The sequence below is a fragment of the Syngnathus acus genome, unplaced genomic scaffold (assembly GCF_901709675.1).
Source record: "Syngnathus acus unplaced genomic scaffold, fSynAcu1.2, whole genome shotgun sequence".
NCBI lineage: Eukaryota > Metazoa > Chordata > Actinopteri > Syngnathiformes > Syngnathidae > Syngnathus > Syngnathus acus.
In genome coordinates this window covers 12738-31236 of record NW_023590225.1, presented here as the reverse complement: position 1 = coordinate 31236, position 18499 = coordinate 12738, and positions in this window count along the sequence as shown.

Below are 18499 nucleotides of genomic sequence, written 5' to 3'. Positions count from 1 at the left end.
TAATCCCCCTATCTTCCACAACATCATCTCTCCCAAACAACGATCAAAATGGAATAAAATGTCCACAAATCCCCTGGTATTATTAAAGTATTTTACCCGATTCCATTCATCCGTAAAATTAATTTATAACATTAATAAGATCGTATATTTGTAACGAAATAGCTGTAGGCGTATCGTAGCTAATGTTATGAGCATTAGCAATGCGGAAGCACCCATAAGCCCCAGCCCCAAAACAATGGCGCCGCCCATAGACACTAATCATACCTAAGTCCTTTCGTAAATCAATAACGAACAAATAATTTTTGTTTTAACCTCCTGAGCCCGTTCCTGTATTGACACCCGGTCCCATTCGGCCGTAAATTCAACATATATCACCGAACTAGTCACCTATTTGGAGCGATATCGTCCTACGCGTACCGCAGCTAGCGAGCATTAGCAACTAAGAAATACCCATAAGCCCTTGCCAAAGTCATGGCGGCCCCCGATAACACATAATATTCTTAAAATTACTCCTCCCGGTGAAAATAATAGAATACATTTAGATTGGTATTGTTTATTTGCACTACCCGGTCACTTTTGTCCGTTAAAAACACTCACTCACCTTAATCCAACTCCGTATGTGGAATCAATAGTCTCGTAAACAAGGCAGCTAGTAAACATTAGCCAAACCGGAAGTAGCCCCCACCTTTTTTTTCCGCCGTACGTCAGAGCAATCCTCCGCCAGCAATCATGCCAACCAAAGCATTCGTTCCAAAATTCGATTAGAATCAAACTTATTGAAAAACCTCTTAATACTATTTAATAGTGTTTTCCAACTTACTCGTTTCTAAATTCAAAGGATAATATTAAGTCCATAATATTCACGTCTAACTGAGGTCCGTTGGTACCAACGCGATTTAATGTGTCAAGGGCGCCCTCCAGTGTCCCATCACGTCCAATGTTTTCTTTTATGCGTTTGAAGAAAAATTCTTCTTTTTTCTTTTAGGGCCTGCTTTAAAATAAAAAATGTGATTCGATTATAGTTTCGCCTTTTCGTTTTGTAATTTAATTAAATTAAATCGTAAATTTTTAGATATTTGGTTGGATTTAAAATTCATTCTGGAATCTAGATTTGGTCAAGTTTAGGATTTAGTTTGCAATTTGGTTAAGGGTTAGGATTTGACTCAGGGTAAGGAATTGATTTCAGAATTTGGTTCAGGTTCAAGACTAGAATCTGGTTGAATTTAGGACTTGAAGTTTGTGTTGCAGTGTCCCGTGCTTGGACCGATGCTGTCTCCACTAGTAGCCGTTGCGGTGGATCTTCTCCCCCCCTTTTTTTTGGTGCTTCAGAAGAATTATGACCAGGTTCTCGGTACCTTCTTCTTCTTTCTTCAAGGAGTTCCCGCAGCACATTTACCATTGGCCCTTCGCACGTCGTCGAGCTTTCATCCTAAGTAGGTGAATGCATTCCTTCACCTGCCGTTGTGATGGATCTTCTCTCCCTCTTCGTGCTTCAGAAAAATTAGGACCAGGTTCTTGGTATCTTCTTCTTCTTTCTTCAAGGAGCTCCAGCAGCACATCTACCGCTGTTTGCACTCCCCGCGTCGTCGAGTTTTCTTCCTGAGTGGGTGAATGCCTTCCTTCACCTGCTGGTAAGTTTTGTGGTTTCTCTCAGTTCCTCCGTGTGGCCTCTCCCCGTTCCAATGAGTGGTGGCTAAGCTATTTCTTCTACCTCACCTTCGTCTTCATCTTCTTAACTCACCATTGGCGTCTCTCCCGTCTCCTCTCAGGCCGCAATGGAAAAGGCCCTGCAAATCCGTGCTCTTGATTCATCCTCCGAAGTGAGGGAACCTATCCTTCTTCTCAGGGCTTGCTCCCCTCGCTCCTAGTGGTCCTGTAGAGTCTATGTTCAGGTAGATTGCAAGCATTCCACTGCCTTATGTAGAGGTTGAAGTGGGCCCTAACCAGGTTGGAAAAGTTGCCTCTCGGCGCCCTTTTTATTCTAGCCAATAGCGAGAAAGTGAGAATTAGAGAAATATAAAAGAGAGAGACCACGGAAAGGCAATGGGAAATGAGGCCATCTCTACCAAAACCCAACCCGTGGTCCTCTCCCTCTCCGACCCTTGACAGAAGGGGAGGAGGGACGGGAGGGAGAAGTTATTTAACAAGAAAGTAAGCGTAGAGAAAAATAAAGAAAAGGAGAGTCCACGGACAGGTACTGGGAAATGTGACTGCATCTCGACCAAAAACCCGACACGTGGTGGCGTCCCTCTTCTACCCTTGAGAGGAGGGGAGGAGGGACGAGAGGGTGAAAATATCAGGGAAACGGGAAAATTAGAAAAGTATGCGACCCGATAATTTGGCTTAAGGTAATACTCGGGTGTCCGAAGGGCACTGGCTGGTTAGGTATTTTGAGTTTGTCTCGCTAAACCTTCCCCAAAGGGTCCGCCGACCCTGTCGGTTAGATAGAAGGCAACGGAAGGCACGGGCCTACGCATGTCCCCGCAGTAAACCCGCCGTACCAGGTCACATAAAATCTGGATTGGGTACGAAGGACGGCGAAGTGTGACTGCACCTCTGCCAGAACCTCCCCCGAGTAGCTGAGGCGCTACCCAGGTCTTCGGCCAGCAAGATGGAAAAAAAGTTGAGAGAGAAAAAAATTGAGAGAAACTCACCTACCCTTCCAACCTTGGATTACATTATGCCTATTCACTTTGCATTATTCTTGACCTAATGTTTTGTTTTTATATTTAATCAACTGTTTTCCTTAGAGATTAAGGTTAGGTTTAGGGTAAGGGTCAGGGGTTAGGGGTTAGGGTCAGGGGTTAGGGTTAGTAGGATCAGGGCTAGGGGTCAAGGGTTAGGATTTAGGGGTTAGGGTTAGGGGTTAGAATTAGGGGTTAAGGTTAGGGGTCAGGGGTTAGGGTTAGTATGGTTAGTAGGGCTAGGGCTAAGGATTAGGGGTTATGGGTCAAGGCTAGGGTTAGAGGTCAGGGGTTAGGGTTAGAGGTCATTCTCTTTCTCTTCTTTTTTCGACCACCCTTGTATTAATTGTGTCCATTAACCCTTAGTTGTGTTTGAACTAATATTTTTTTTTTCCATAAATCTATTTTTGTTAAAAAAACTGTTTTGTTTAGAAAGGGTCATTGTTGTAGGTAATTTGGATGTCAAAATTTTGTAGACACCTCATCAGTAGTGGACCTTGGGGTCTTAGAGTGTTTCGGCCATTATCACCAGACACCCTCGCCCAAGGGAGGCCCCGCCGGGGTCGATCAAGCCCCGGAGCGTGTCTACTTCGTCAATTGAAATTCCAGTAGCTTGTCCAGTCAACTCTCCAGCTTTAACGCAGACAGAGTAGATCAATTGGTCAGTCTTCTAGTCCTTTTGTTGTACCGATTTGTTCAACTATTAACTGTACATGAACCACCTTTGTATTCCATTTAATGTTGTTTTCCTCTTAATGTTGTTTTGCTTCATTTCAGTTTTATTGGGGGACCACCTTTATTATTATAAATGCAAATTGGACTCTATGTGGCCTACCTGTGCTAATGACCTTTAAGGTATTATTTCCACTCTTAATACATTTTATGTCATCAAAGAAGTTTCTCTCAAAGAATCGGAGTAACCTTACATATTACCTGGAAAGAAGGTCTTCCCCAGTGCCACTCTCCTGCGTCACAGCGCCACCGTTGAACGTCCCCCTCAAGAGCCTTGGCGAATCATCGTGGCGGCTCTCGTCCTCCAATCACGCCCCCCCATTCAACTGATAAGCACTAAAAAATTCGGCTATAACCCATTGGCACTCTTTAATTGTGTTAGTCGTAAAACATTCAGATGTAAATTCAATTCATAGTTTTTTATTAAAAATTCAATTCATATTTTTATTAAATCAAATCGTACATTTAGAAATACAAATCAACGTAAATCGCGATACTCCTAGGTACCAACCCCCCAGAAGTACTCGTAAACTCCTGTCAGTTACTCCGGCAGCTTCTGTAATCCCCCTATCTTCCACAACATCATCTCTCCCAAACAACGATCAAAATGGAATAAAATGTCCACAAATCCCCTGGTATTATTAAAGTATTTTACCCGATTCCATTCATCCGTAAAATTAATTTATAACATTAATAAGATCGTATATTTGTAACGAAATAGCTGTAGGCGTATCGTAGCTAATGTTATGAGCATTAGCAATGCGGAAGCACCCATAAGCCCCAGCCCCAAAACAATGGCGCCGCCCATAGACACTAATCATACCTAAGTCCTTTCGTAAATCAATAACGAACAAATAATTTTTGTTTTAACCTCCTGAGCCCGTTCCTGTATTGACACCCGGTCCCATTCGGCCGTAAATTCAACATATATCACCGAACTAGTCACCTATTTGGAGCGATATCGTCCTACGCGTACCGCAGCTAGCGAGCATTAGCAACTAAGAAATACCCATAAGCCCTTGCCAAAGTCATGGCGGCCCCCGATAACACATAATATTCTTAAAATTACTCCTCCCGGTGAAAATAATAGAATACATTTAGATTGGTATTGTTTATTTGCACTACCCGGTCACTTTTGTCCGTTAAAAACACTCACTCACCTTAATCCAACTCCGTATGTGGAATCAATAGTCTCGTAAACAAGGCAGCTAGTAAACATTAGCCAAACCGGAAGTAGCCCCCACCTTTTTTTTCGCCGTACGTCAGAGCAATCCTCCGCCAGCAATCATGCCAACCAAAGCATTCGTTCCAAAATTCGATTAGAATCAAACTTATTGAAAAACCTCTTAATACTATTTAATAGTGTTTTCCAACTTACTCGTTTCTAAATTCAAAGGATAATATTAAGTCCATAATATTCACGTCTAACTGAGGTCCGTTGGTACCAACGCGATTTAATGTGTCAAGGGCGCCCTCCAGTGTCCCATCACGTCCAATGTTTTCTTTTATGCGTTTGAAGAAAAATTCTTCTTTTTTCTTTTAGGGCCTGCTTTAAAATAAAAAATGTGATTCGATTATAGTTTCGCCTTTTCGTTTTGTAATTTAATTAAATTAAATCGTAAATTTTTAGATATTTGGTTGGATTTAAAATTCATTCTGGAATCTAGATTTGGTCAAGTTTAGGATTTAGTTTGCAATTTGGTTAAGGGTTAGGATTTGACTCAGGGTAAGGAATTGATTTCAGAATTTGGTTCAGTTTCAAGACTAGAATCTGGTTGAATTTAGGACTTGAAGTTTGTGTTGCAGTGTCCCGTGCTTGGACCGATGCTGTCTCCACTAGTAGCCGTTGCGGTGGATCTTCTCCCCCCCTTTTTTTTGGTGCTTCAGAAGAATTATGACCAGGTTCTCGGTACCTTCTTCTTCTTTCTTCAAGGAGTTCCCGCAGCACATTTACCATTGGCCCTTCGCACGTCGTCGAGCTTTCATCCTAAGTAGGTGAATGCATTCCTTCACCTGCCGTTGTGATGGATCTTCTCTCCCTCTTCGTGCTTCAGAAAAATTAGGACCAGGTTCTTGGTATCTTCTTCTTCTTTCTTCAAGGAGCTCCAGCAGCACATCTACCGCTGTTTGCACTCCCCGCGTCGTCGAGTTTTCTTCCTGAGTGGGTGAATGCCTTCCTTCACCTGCTGGTAAGTTTTGTGGGTTTCTCTCAGTTCCTCCGTGTGGCCTCTCCCCGTTCCAATGAGTGGTGGCTAAGCTATTTCTTCTACCTCACCTTCGTCTTCATCTTCTTAACTCACCATTGGCGTCTCTCCCGTCTCCTCTCAGGCCGCAATGGAAAAGGCCCTGCAAATCCGTGCTCTTGATTCATCCTCCGAAGTGAGGGAACCTATCCTTCTTCTCAGGGCTTGCTCCCCTCGCTCCTAGTGGTCCTGTAGAGTCTATGTTCAGGTAGATTGCAAGCATTCCACTGCCTTATGTAGAGGTTGAAGATGGCCCTAACCAGGTTGGAAAAGTTGCCTCTCTGCGCCCTTTTTCTTTCAAGATGGCGGCGCGTGCATACGCAGCGACCTCTCTCTGTCCCGCTCGAACGGTGTTTTGTTCGTCAAATGAGTGTTTGACCGGCAGTTTTGTGCGTTCGTCTCGTCGTACTGAGTCGTGCTACAAGTACGGCAGGAAGGTTCTGCTCGACATCGGCGAAAGCGACTTTTGTCGAGTTCTGGACTTTGATGCGGGGACATTAAAGGCGCTCGGACTGCTACGTCCTGAAGCGTCGCCGGACTCGTCTGCTATTCCTCCCCCGGTTGGGAAGCGTCGAAAGCGGTGTGCGAGGAGGCTGAAGAGGGGCAAGCGTGGGGGCGTCCGGGCCAGGCTGGCGGCCAACCCGGCTCGCCCGGCCGTGCCTTCCATTCTTCTGGCGAACGTTCGATCGCTGGACAACAAAATGGATTACATTCGCTTGCTGAGATCTACAAACCGGACGGTGCGTGACTGCTGTGTGCTCGTGTTCACTGAGACTTGGTTGACCGTCAACATTCCGGACTCGGCTGTACGTCTGGAGCGGCTAGCGTGCTATCGGGCGGACCGGACCATTGTACGAGGGGGAAATCTCGTGGAGGTGGAATATGCGTCTACATCCGTGACGAGTGGTGCCGGGACTCTGTGGTGGTATGCAGGCACTGCTCGCCACTGGCGGAGTTTGTGATCATTAAGTGCCGTCCTTTTTACCTGCCGAGGGAATTTACCGCGATTCTGCTGGTCGCGGTTTACATCCCGCCTTCCAACATCGGAGGCGACAGGGTCGCGGCTCTTAGTGAACTGTACCAGGCTGTCAGTGACCAACAGACAGCGCACCCTGACGGTTTCACCATCTTCGCTGGGGATTTTAATCATGCTAATCTGAAGTCTGTTTTTCCGAGGCTTCACCAGCATGTTGATTTTCCTACGCGTGGCGACAGCTTCCTGGACCTGGTCTACTCTTCGCATAAAGGAGCTTTCAAAGCCGCCCCCCTCCCCCATCTTGGCCTTTCTGACCATCTCACTGTTATGCTTTTGCCCGCATACAGACAAAAGGTGAGAACATCCAGACCAGTTCGCAAGCGGGTGCGGGTGTGGCCTGAGGGTGCCTCTGATGCGCTTCGTGACTGCTTTGGCTCTACAGACTGGGACGTGTTTAGGAGGGCGGCCACTTGCGACGGTCGGGCGGACATTGAGGAGTATACTGACTCTGTTTCCTCCTACATCGGGAAGTGCATTGATGATGTGACACACTCAGTATCCGTCGTCACTCGGGCAAACCGGAAGCCATGGCTGACAGGGGCTGTCTTCAGGCTGCTGAGGGCCAGGGACAAAGCCTTCCGGGCGGGGGATGAGGCTGGCTTGAGGACTGCGAGGGCCGACCTGTCCCGGGGCATCAAAGAAGCGAAGAGGGCGTTCTCGGGCAAAATTACCGCTCACTTCAAGGACAGCAGGGACGCACGGCGCCTTTGGCAGGGCATTCAGACCATCACGGACTACAAGCCCGCGCCGCAGAGCTGTGATGGCGACGTCCGTCTGCTCAATGACCTCAACCGCTTCTTTGCTCGCTTCGACGCTCAGAACAGCACTTGCCCGCTGAAGGCCACTCCCCCTTCCCACGAGCTGCCCCTGTGCCTCTCCGCCGACAGCGTGAGGAGGACGCTTGCCGCTATCGACATCCGTAAGGCGGCGGGCCCGGACAACATCCCGGGTCGAGCGCTGAAGGACTGCGCTGGTGAGCTGACGGATGTCTTCACGGACATCTTTAACACTTCCCTGCAGCAGGCCATCGTCCCGTCGAGTTTCAAAGCAGCCACCATCGTACCTGTGCCGAAGAAGCCTGCTCCATCCTGCTTCAATGACTACCGCCCCGTGGCACTTACGCCCATCGTCATGAAGTGCTTTGAGCGGCTTGTCTTGGAGCACATCCGGTCAGTTCTCCCCCCCACCATTGACCCCTTCCAGTTTGCGTACCGAGCCAAACGGTCCTCTGAGGATGCCATCTGCTCTGCCCTCCACTCGGCCCTCACCCACCTGGAGGGGAAGGACTCGTATGTGAGGTTGCTGTTTGTGGACTTCAGTTCTGCCTTCAACACCATTGTGCCGCAGCGTCTCATCGGCAAACTTGACAAGCTGGGCCTCAGTACCGGCCTCTGCAACTGGCTACTGGACTTCCTCTGTCAGAGGCCACAGGTGGTACGTGTTGGCGACAAGATCTCCGCCAGCATCACGCTGAGCACAGGGGCCCCCCAAGGCTGCGTGCTCAGTCCGCTGCTCTTCACCCTCCTGACGCATGACTGCGCTGCCACCTGCAGCGGCAACCGCATAGTGAAGTTTGCTGACGACACGACTCTGGTGGGTCTCATCACCAAGGGAGACGAGACTCAATACAGGCTGGAGGTTGACCTTCTGACCGCGTGGTGCAGGGACAACAACCTCCTGCTGAACGTCGACAAGACCAAGGAGATTGTCGTTGACTTCCGGAAGGGTCACGCCCAACACCTGCCGCTGACCATCGACGGTGCTGTGGTGGAGAGAGTGAGCAGCGCCAAGTTCCTGGGGGTGCACATCAGTGAGGATCTCTCCTGGTCCACCAACACCGCGTCGCTGGCGAAGAAGGCCCGGCGCCGCCTGTACTTCCTTCGGAAACTCAGGCGAGCGGGGACTCCTCCGGCCGTCATGACTACGTTTTACCGCGGCACCATTGAGAGCGTCCTCTCCAGCTGTATTGCTGTCTGGGGTGGCAGCTGCACTGACCAAGACTTGAAGGCCCTGCAGCGCATTGTGAAAACGGCTAGTAAGACTATTGGTGCTTCTCTCCCCTCCTTGAAGGACATTTACACCTCCCATCTCACCCGCAAGGCGACCAAGATTGTGAGTGATGTGAGTCACCCCGCTCACCCTTTGTTTGAACTTCTGCCCTCTGGGAGGCGGTACAGGAGCCTGCGCTCCCGCACCACCAGACTTTCCAACAGCTTCGTACTCCAGGCTGTTAGGATCCTGAACTCGCTCCCCCTTTCAGCGTAGCGTCCTGTTCTTGCTGTATGCTCACTGGCTCGGTTTTGCCCCTCATATTCAATGGGTTATTGGTCTGTTTTTATTCATCGCTCATTTTATTTTATTTATTATTTATTATTTATGGTTTGTGCCTACTTGTTTTTGTTTTGTGTCGCCTACTTGTATGTCTCGTCACCGTGGGATGGAGGAAACGGCATTTCGGTTTCTTTGTGTGTCTTGACGTATGAAGGGATTGACAATAAAGCTGACTTTGACTTTGACTTTGACTTTGACTTTTTATTCTAGCCAATAGCGAGAAAGTGAGAATTAGAGAAATATAAAAGAGAGAGACCACGGAAAGGCAATGGGAAATGAGGCCATCTCTACCAAAACCCAACCCGTGGTCCTCTCCCTCTCCGACCCTTGACAGAAGGGGAGGAGGGACGGGAGGGAGAAGTTATTTAACAAGAAAGTAAGCGTTAGAGAAAAATAAAGAAAAGGAGAGTCCACGGACAGGTACTGGGAAATGTGACTGCATCTCGACCAAAAACCCGACACGTGGTGGCGTCCCTCTTCTACCCTTGAGAGGAGGGGAGGAGGGACGAGAGGGTGAAAATATCAGGGAAACGGGAAAATTAGAAAAGTATGCGACCCGATAATTTGGCTTAAGGTAATACTCGGGTGTCCGAAGGGCACTGGCTGGTTAGGTATTTTGAGTTTGTCTCGCTAAACCTTCCCCAAAGGGTCCGCCGACCCTGTCGGTTAGATAGAAGGCAACGGAAGGCACGGGCCTACGCATGTCCCCGCAGTAAACCCGCCGTACCAGGTCACATAAAATCTGGATTGGGTACGAAGGACGGCGAAGTGTGACTGCACCTCTGCCAGAACCTCCCCCGAGTAGCTGAGGCGCTACCCAGGTCTTCGGCCAGCAAGATGGAAAAAAAGTTGAGAGAGAAAAAAATTGAGAGAAACTCACCTACCCTTCCAACCTTGGATTACATTATGCCTATTCACTTTGCATTATTCTTGACCTAATGTTTTGTTTTTATATTTAATCAACTGTTTTCCTTAGAGATTAAGGTTAGGTTTAGGGTAAGGGTCAGGGGTTAGGGGTTAGGGTCAGGGGTTAGGGTTAGTAGGATCAGGGCTAGGGGTCAAGGGTTAGGATTTAGGGGTTAGGGTTAGGGGTTAGAATTAGGGGTTAAGGTTAGGGGTCAGGGGTTAGGGTTAGTATGGTTAGTAGGGCTAGGGCTAAGGATTAGGGGTTATGGGTCAAGGCTAGGGTTAGAGGTCAGGGGTTAGGGTTAGAGGTCATTCTCTTTCTCTTCTTTTTTCGACCACCCTTGTATTAATTGTGTCCATTAACCCTTAGTTGTGTTTGAACTAATATATTTTTTTTCCATAAATCTATTTTTGTTAAAAAAACTGTTTTGTTTAGAAAGGGTCATTGTTGTAGGTAATTTGGATGTCAAAATTTTGTAGACACCTCATCAGTAGTGGACCTTGGGGTCTTAGAGTGTTTCGGCCATTATCACCAGACACCCTCGCCCAAGGGAGGCCCCGCCGGGGTCGATCAAGCCCCGGAGCGTGTCTACTTCGTCAATTGAAATTCCAGTAGCTTGTCCAGTCAACTCTCCAGCTTTAACGCAGACAGAGTAGATCAATTGGTCAGTCTTCTAGTCCTTTTGTTGTACCGATTTGTTCAACTATTAACTGTACATGAACCACCTTTGTATTCCATTTAATGTTGTTTTCCTCTTAATGTTGTTTTGCTTCATTTCAGTTTTATTGGGGGACCACCTTTATTATTATAAATGCAAATTGGACTCTATGTGGCCTACCTGTGCTAATGACCTTTAAGGTATTATTTCCACTCTTAATACATTTTATGTCATCAAAGAAGTTTCTCTCAAAGAATCGGAGTAACCTTACATATTACCTGGAAAGAAGGTCTTCCCCAGTGCCACTCTCCTGCGTCACAGCGCCACCGTTGAACGTCCCCCTCAAGAGCCTTGGCGAATCATCGTGGCGGCTCTCGTCCTCCAATCACGCCCCCCCATTCAACTGATAAGCACTAAAAAATTCGGCTATAACCTATTGGCACTCTTTAATTGTGTTAGTCGTAAAACATTCAGATGTAAATTCAATTCATAGTTTTTTATTAAAAATTCAATTCATATTTTTTATTAAATCAAATCGTACATTTAGAAATACAAATCAACGTAAATCGCGATACTCCTAGGTACCAACCCCCCAGAAGTACTCGTAAACTCCTGTCAGTTACTCCGGCAGCTTCTGTAATCCCCCTATCTTCCACAACATCATCTCTCCCAAACAACGATCAAAATGGAATAAAATGTCCACAAATCCCCTGGTATTATTAAAGTATTTTACCCGATTCCATTCATCCGTAAAATTAATTTATAACATTAATAAGATCGTATATTTGTAACGAAATAGCTGTAGGCGTATCGTAGCTAATGTTATGAGCATTAGCAATGCGGAAGCACCCATAAGCCCCAGCCCCAAAACAATGGCGCCGCCCATAGACACTAATCATACCTAAGTCCTTTCGTAAATCAATAACGAACAAATAATTTTTGTTTTAACCTCCTGAGCCCGTTCCTGTATTGACACCCGGTCCCATTCGGCCGTAAATTCAACATATATCACCGAACTAGTCACCTATTTGGAGCGATATCGTCCTACGCGTACCGCAGCTAGCGAGCATTAGCAACTAAGAAATACCCATAAGCCCTTGCCAAAGTCATGGCGGCCCCCGATAACACATAATATTCTTAAAATTACTCCTCCCGGTGAAAATAATAGAATACATTTAGATTGGTATTGTTTATTTGCACTACCCGGTCACTTTTGTCCGTTAAAAACACTCACTCACCTTAATCCAACTCCGTATGTGGAATCAATAGTCTCGTAAACAAGGCAGCTAGTAAACATTAGCCAAACCGGAAGTAGCCCCCACCTTTTTTTTCGCCGTACGTCAGAGCAATCCTCCGCCAGCAATCATGCCAACCAAAGCATTCGTTCCAAAATTCGATTAGAATCAAACTTATTGAAAAACCTCTTAATACTATTTAATAGTGTTTTCCAACTTACTCGTTTCTAAATTCAAAGGATAATATTAAGTCCATAATATTCACGTCTAACTGAGGTCCGTTGGTACCAACGCGATTTAATGTGTCAAGGGCGCCCTCCAGTGTCCCATCACGTCCAATGTTTTCTTTTATGCGTTTGAAGAAAAATTCTTCTTTTTTCTTTTAGGGCCTGCTTTAAAATAAAAAAATGTGATTCGATTATAGTTTCGCCTTTTCGTTTTGTAATTTAATTAAATTAAATCGTAAATTTTTAGATATTTGGTTGGATTTAAAATTCATTCTGGAATCTAGATTTGGTCAAGTTTAGGATTTAGTTTGCAATTTGGTTAAGGGTTAGGATTTGACTCAGGGTAAGGAATTGATTTCAGAATTTGGTTCAGGTTCAAGACTAGAATCTGGTTGAATTTAGGACTTGAAGTTTGTGTTGCAGTGTCCCGTGCTTGGACCGATGCTGTCTCCACTAGTAGCCGTTGCGGTGGATCTTCTCCCCCCCTTTTTTTTGGTGCTTCAGAAGAATTATGACCAGGTTCTCGGTACCTTCTTCTTCTTTCTTCAAGGAGTTCCCGCAGCACATTTACCATTGGCCCTTCGCACGTCGTCGAGCTTTCATCCTAAGTAGGTGAATGCATTCCTTCACCTGCCGTTGTGATGGATCTTCTCTCCCTCTTCGTGCTTCAGAAAAATTAGGACCAGGTTCTTGGTATCTTCTTCTTCTTTCTTCAAGGAGCTCCAGCAGCACATCTACCGCTGTTTGCACTCCCCGCGTCGTCGAGTTTTCTTCCTGAGTGGGTGAATGCCTTCCTTCACCTGCTGGTAAGTTTTGTGGGTTTCTCTCAGTTCCTCCGTGTGGCCTCTCCCCGTTCCAATGAGTGGTGGCTAAGCTATTTCTTCTACCTCACCTTCGTCTTCATCTTCTTAACTCACCATTGGCGTCTCTCCCGTCTCCTCTCAGGCCGCAATGGAAAAGGCCCTGCAAATCCGTGCTCTTGATTCATCCTCCGAAGTGAGGGAACCTATCCTTCTTCTCAGGGCTTGCTCCCCTCGCTCCTAGTGGTCCTGTAGAGTCTATGTTCAGGTAGATTGCAAGCATTCCACTGCCTTATGTAGAGGTTGAAGATGGCCCTAACCAGGTTGGAAAAGTTGCCTCTCTGCGCCCTTTTATTCTAGCCAATAGCGAGAAAGTGAGAATTAGAGAAATATAAAAGAGAGAGACCACGGAAAGGCAATGGGAAATGAGGCCATCTCTACCAAAACCCAACCCGTGGTCCTCTCCCTCTCCGACCCTTGACAGAAGGGGAGGAGGGACGGGAGGGAGAAGTTATTTAACAAGAAAGTAAGCGTTAGAGAAAAATAAAGAAAAGGAGAGTCCACGGACAGGTACTGGGAAATGTGACTGCATCTCGACCAAAAACCCGACACGTGGTGGCGTCCCTCTTCTACCCTTGAGAGGAGGGGAGGAGGGACGAGAGGGTGAAAATATCAGGGAAACGGGAAAATTAGAAAAGTATGCGACCCGATAATTTGGCTTAAGGTAATACTCGGGTGTCCGAAGGGCACTGGCTGGTTAGGTATTTTGAGTTTGTCTCGCTAAACCTTCCCCAAAGGGTCCGCCGACCCTGTCGGTTAGATAGAAGGCAACGGAAGGCACGGGCCTACGCATGTCCCCGCAGTAAACCCGCCGTACCAGGTCACATAAAATCTGGATTGGGTACGAAGGACGGCGAAGTGTGACTGCACCTCTGCCAGAACCTCCCCCGAGTAGCTGAGGCGCTACCCAGGTCTTCGGCCAGCAAGATGGAAAAAAAGTTGAGAGAGAAAAAAAATTGAGAGAAACTCACCTACCCTTCCAACCTTGGATTACATTATGCCTATTCACTTTGCATTATTCTTGACCTAATGTTTTGTTTTTATATTTAATCAACTGTTTTCCTTAGAGATTAAGGTTAGGTTTAGGGTAAGGGTCAGGGGTTAGGGGTTAGGGTCAGGGGTTAGGGTTAGTAGGATCAGGGCTAGGGGTCAAGGGTTAGGATTTAGGGGTTAGGGTTAGGGGTTAGAATTAGGGGTTAAGGTTAGGGGTCAGGGGTTAGGGTTAGTATGGTTAGTAGGGCTAGGGCTAAGGATTAGGGGTTATGGGTCAAGGCTAGGGTTAGAGGTCAGGGGTTAGGGTTAGAGGTCATTCTCTTTCTCTTCTTTTTTCGACCACCCTTGTATTAATTGTGTCCATTAACCCTTAATTGTGTTTGAACTAATATATTTTTTTTCTAAATCTATTTTTGTTAAAAAAAATTGTTTTGTTTAGAAAGGGTCATTGTTGTAGGTAATTTGGATGTCAAAATTTTGTAGACACCTCATCAGTAGTGGACCTTGGGGTCTTAGAGTGTTTCGGCCATTATCACCAGACACCCTCGCCCAAGGGAGGCCCCGCCGGGGTCGATCAAGCCCCGGAGCGTGTCTACTTCGTCAATTGAAATTCCAGTAGCTTGTCCAGTCAACTCTCCAGCTTTAACGCAGACAGAGTAGATCAATTGGTCAGTCTTCTAGTCCTTTTGTTGTACCGATTTGTTCAACTATTAACTGTACATGAACCACCTTTGTATTCCATTTAATGTTGTTTTCCTCTTAATGTTGTTTTGCTTCATTTCAGTTTTATTGGGGGACCACCTTTATTATTATAAATGCAAATTGGACTCTATGTGGCCTACCTGTGCTAATGACCTTTAAGGTATTATTTCCACTCTTAATACATTTTATGTCATCAAAGAAGTTTCTCTCAAAGAATCGGAGTAACCTTACATATTACCTGGAAAGAAGGTCTTCCCCAGTGCCACTCTCCTGCGTCACAGCGCCACCGTTGAACGTCCCCCTCAAGAGCCTTGGCGAATCATCGTGGCGGCTCTCGTCCTCCAATCACGCCCCCCCATTCAACTGATAAGCACTAAAAAATTCGGCTATAACCCATTGGCACTCTTTAATTGTGTTAGTCGTAAAACATTCAGATGTAAATTCAATTCATAGTTTTTTATTAAAAATTCAATTCATATTTTTTATTAAATCAAATCGTACATTTAGAAATACAAATCAACGTAAATCGCGATACTCCTAGGTACCAACCCCCCAGAAGTACTCGTAAACTCCTGTCAGTTACTCCGGCAGCTTCTGTAATCCCCCTATCTTCCACAACATCATCTCTCCCAAACAACGATCAAAATGGAATAAAATGTCCACAAATCCCCTGGTATTATTAAAGTATTTTACCCGATTCCATTCATCCGTAAAATTAATTTATAACATTAATAAGATCGTATATTCGTAACGAAATAGCTGTAGGCGTATCGTAGCTAATGTTATGAGCATTAGCAATGCGGAAGCACCCATAAGCCCCAGCCCCAAAACAATGGCGCCGCCCATAGACACTAATCATACCTAAGTCCTTTCGTAAATCAATAACGAACAAATAATTTTTGTTTTAACCTCCTGAGCCCGTTCCTGTATTGACACCCGGTCCCATTCGGCCGTAAATTCAACATATATCACCGAACTAGTCACCTATTTGGAGCGATATCGTCCTACGCGTACCGCAGCTAGCGAGCATTAGCAACTAAGAAATACCCATAAGCCCTTGCCAAAGTCATGGCGGCCCCCGATAACACATAATATTCTTAAAATTACTCCTCCCGGTGAAAATAATAGAATACATTTAGATTGGTATTGTTTATTTGCACTACCCGGTCACTTTTGTCCGTTAAAAACACTCACTCACCTTAATCCAACTCCGTATGTGGAATCAATAGTCTCGTAAACAAGGCAGCTAGTAAACATTAGCCAAACCGGAAGTAGCCCCCACCTTTTTTTTCGCCGTACGTCAGAGCAATCCTCCGCCAGCAATCATGCCAACCAAAGCATTCGTTCCAAAATTCGATTAGAATCAAACTTATTGAAAAACCTCTTAATACTATTTAATAGTGTTTTCCAACTTACTCGTTTCTAAATTCAAAGGATAATATTAAGTCCATAATATTCACGTCTAACTGAGGTCCGTTGGTACCAACGCGATTTAATGTGTCAAGGGCGCCCTCCAGTGTCCCATCACGTCCAATGTTTTCTTTTATGCGTTTGAAGAAAAATTCTTCTTTTTTCTTTTAGGGCCTGCTTTAAAATAAAAAAATGTGATTCGATTATAGTTTCGCCTTTTCGTTTTGTAATTTAATTAAATTAAATCGTAAATTTTTAGATATTTGGTTGGATTTAAAATTCATTCTGGAATCTAGATTTGGTCAAGTTTAGGATTTAGTTTGCAATTTGGTTAAGGGTTAGGATTTGACTCAGGGTAAGGAATTGATTTCAGAATTTGGTTCAGGTTCAAGACTAGAATCTGGTTGAATTTAGGACTTGAAGTTTGTGTTGCAGTGTCCCGTGCTTGGACCGATGCTGTCTCCACTAGTAGCCGTTGCGGTGGATCTTCTCCCCCCCTTTTTTTTGGTGCTTCAGAAGAATTATGACCAGGTTCTCGGTACCTTCTTCTTCTTTCTTCAAGGAGTTCCCGCAGCACATTTACCATTGGCCCTTCGCACGTCGTCGAGCTTTCATCCTAAGTAGGTGAATGCATTCCTTCACCTGCCGTTGTGATGGATCTTCTCTCCCTCTTCGTGCTTCAGAAAAATTAGGACCAGGTTCTTGGTATCTTCTTCTTCTTTCTTCAAGGAGCTCCAGCAGCACATCTACCGCTGTTTGCACTCCCCGCGTCGTCGAGTTTTCTTCCTGAGTGGGTGAATGCCTTCCTTCACCTGCTGGTAAGTTTTGTGGGTTTCTCTCAGTTCCTCCGTGTGGCCTCTCCCCGTTCCAATGAGTGGTGGCTAAGCTATTTCTTCTACCTCACCTTCGTCTTCATCTTCTTAACTCCCCATTGGCGTCTCTCCCGTCTCCTCTCAGGCCGCAATGGAAAAGGCCCTGCAAATCCGTGCTCTTGATTCATCCTCCGAAGTGAGGGAACCTATCCTTCTTCTCAGGGCTTGCTCCCCTCGCTCCTAGTGGTCCTGTAGAGTCTATGTTCAGGTAGATTGCAAGCATTCCACTGCCTTATGTAGAGGTTGAAGATGGCCCTAACCAGGTTGGAAAAGTTGCCTCTCTGCGCCCTTTTTATTCTAGCCAATAGCGAGAAAGTGAGAATTAGAGAAATATAAAAGAGAGAGACCACGGAAAGGCAATGGGAAATGAGGCCATCTCTACCAAAACCCAACCCGTGGTCCTCTCCCTCTCCGACCCTTGACAGAAGGGGAGGAGGGACGGGAGGGAGAAGTTATTTAACAAGAAAGTAAGCGTTAGAGAAAAATAAAGAAAAGGAGAGTCCACGGACAGGTACTGGGAAATGTGACTGCATCTCGACCAAAAACCCGACACGTGGTGGCGTCCCTCTTCTACCCTTGAGAGGAGGGGAGGAGGGACGAGAGGGTGAAAATATCAGGGAAACGGGAAAATTAGAAAAGTATGCGACCCGATAATTTGGCTTAAGGTAATACTCGGGTGTCCGAAGGGCACTGGCTGGTTAGGTATTTTGAGTTTGTCTCGCTAAACCTTCCCCAAAGGGTCCGCCGACCCTGTCGGTTAGATAGAAGGCAACGGAAGGCACGGGCCTACGCATGTCCCCGCAGTAAACCCGCCGTACCAGGTCACATAAAATCTGGATTGGGTACGAAGGACGGCGAAGTGTGACTGCACCTCTGCCAGAACCTCCCCCGAGTAGCTGAGGCGCTACCCAGGTCTTCGGCCAGCAAGATGGAAAAAAAGTTGAGAGAGAAAAAAAATTGAGAGAAACTCACCTACCCTTCCAACCTTGGATTACATTATGCCTATTCACTTTGCATTATTCTTGACCTAATGTTTTGTTTTTATATTTAATCAACTGTTTTCCTTAGAGATTAAGGTTAGGTTTAGGGTAAGGGTCAGGGGTTAGGGGTTAGGGTCAGGGGTTAGGGTTAGTAGGATCAGGGCTAGGGGTCAAGGGTTAGGATTTAGGGGTTAGGGTTAGGGGTTAGAATTAGGGGTTAAGGTTAGGGGTCAGGGGTTAGGGTTAGTATGGTTAGTAGGGCTAGGGCTAAGGATTAGGGGTTATGGGTTAGGGTTAGGGTTAGGGTTAGGGTTAGGGTTAGGGTTAGGGGTTAGGGGTTAGGGTTAGGGTTAGGGTTAGGGTTAGGGTTAGGGTTAGGGTTAAGGGTTAAGGGTTAGGGTTAGGGTTAGGGTTAGGGTTAGGGTTAGGGTTGGATTGTGGAGTCCACCCCCTACCAGGATTGGGGAACTGACGTCCCCCCCCGGCAGAAGAGGACAACGCACGGTCCATCCGCCCGTGGCCATACCTCGCCCCCAGCTCCCGCCCCCGGCCTGTCGGCTGGCGGTGTCGTCCCCGACGGACCACTGTCCATTCCCTGTCGTAACTGAACGACATGGCAAACAATCAAA